The following is a 1,820-nucleotide window of genomic DNA, read 5'->3' as shown; positions in this document are numbered from 1 at the left end:
ACCTGACAGACGTAAGAAAACTAAACCGCTTTTTAAGGTATTCAGGAGTATTGGGAATAAATAGAGTGCTATAGAGTAGAGACAGAATATGAGTATTACGTCGGAAACGGATCGGTAACCACCTGAGCTGTGACCGGAATCTGGAGACATGATCAAATTTCCGTAGCCCAAAAATGAAGCGAATGCACACATTTTGAAGCCGTTCAACCTTGTTCAATTGCTCTTCGGACAGATCGAGATAAGAGATGTCGGCATAGTCTAAAATAGGAAGAAGAAGCGATTGAGCCAACGCAGTTTTAGTTGAAAGTGGTAGAAAGTTGCGGAGACGCCTAAGAGATCCCACAGCGGCAAAAATTTTACGACCAACTTCATTAAGTTGCGGACCCCAAGAAAGAGTACGATCCATAATCACGCCCAGATTCTTTACTTGGGACGAGTACGGGATATGAACCCCATCGAATAATATAGGGGGCAGACTCTCAAAGTTCACCTTAGCTATGTTCTTAGGGCTACCAATAATAATAGTTTGGGTCTTCGTAGGATTAACTCTAATTCCATAGCAAGAACTCCAGTATAAAATGCGTTCCAAATCAGAATTGGTGGTAAGGATCAGAGAAGGTAGATCAGCAATTGGGCACTGAGAATAAATTTGGAGATCGTCGGCATACAAATGATAAGAAGAAAGGAGGTTAAGAGAAATAGAATTAATAAAAATAGAAAAGAGAAGGGGAGACAACACGCCACCCTGCGGGACGCCAGCTAGCGTGTTGCACCACGATGATCGAACGTCATCTATTTTAATACGTTGCCGACGACCTTCCAAGTAACTGCGAAACCACCCAGACGCCGCAGGAGATATATTGAGAGTACTTAGCACCCCTAATAGTATATCGAAGTCTACAGTATTAAATGCGTTGGTGAAATCAAGCAATGTCAGTATCGTTAGCTTTCCGTTATCCATTCCTGAACGGATGTCGTCAGTAATTTTAACTAGAGCGGAGACCGTACTGCAACCAGATCTGAAACCAGACTGAAATGGATTAAGGAGGGAGTTTCTATTTAAAAACGAAGTAAGTTGATAGTGCACTAGACGCTCTAAGACTTTGGAAAGAAATGGCAAGATAGAAATAGGCCTAAAGTCAGGGAAAGAAGACGGATTAGATTTTTTAGGAATGGGAATTACATCAGCATCTTTCCAAATGTTAGGGAAAGAAGAAGAAGAAATGGAAGAGTTAAAGATGCTGGTAATTATAGGGACAAGAAGGTCAAGAAGCGGAATGATCATGTTACGGCCCACACAGTCGACACCAACGGCATTCGAGGAGATGTTCCGGATATTCTTCTCGACATCGCTATTAGTGACCGGCGTAAAAGAAAAGGGAGGAAATCCTGGTGTTGGAGAAGAAGAAAGACGAGTAAGAGTTTCAGCCTTAACTGGACCGCTAAAGAGAGCAGGCGAAGAAAAGTGCAAATTTAGGAGGTCGATATCAAAATCATTAGGAACTGAAGTACTGCTAGATTTACCAACTCCATAGGACTTGAGAAATTTCCAGATTTTAGCTGGCTCACCCTTTACCACTGACTCATGAATATGGTGCCGCTGTGCGTCACGGCACACCGTACTACAGCGATTACGTAAACCGTGGTATTTGGCTTTGTTCCTGTCCGTGGGTTTCAATTTAAACTTACACTTAGCTAAATTCTTCTTTGCGATTAAAGCCCTAATTTCATCGGACAGCCAGGGAGCTGGCAGATGTTTAATTTTTACAGGTCGAATTGGAGCATGAGTATCGTAAAGTTGAATGAGGAGGGAATTAAAA

The sequence above is a fragment of the Cydia pomonella genome, unplaced genomic scaffold (genome assembly GCF_033807575.1).
Source record: "Cydia pomonella isolate Wapato2018A unplaced genomic scaffold, ilCydPomo1 PGA_scaffold_82, whole genome shotgun sequence".
NCBI lineage: Eukaryota > Metazoa > Arthropoda > Insecta > Lepidoptera > Tortricidae > Cydia > Cydia pomonella.
The sequence above is the reverse complement of the archived record's forward strand: the minus strand, read 5'-3'. Positions refer to the sequence as shown.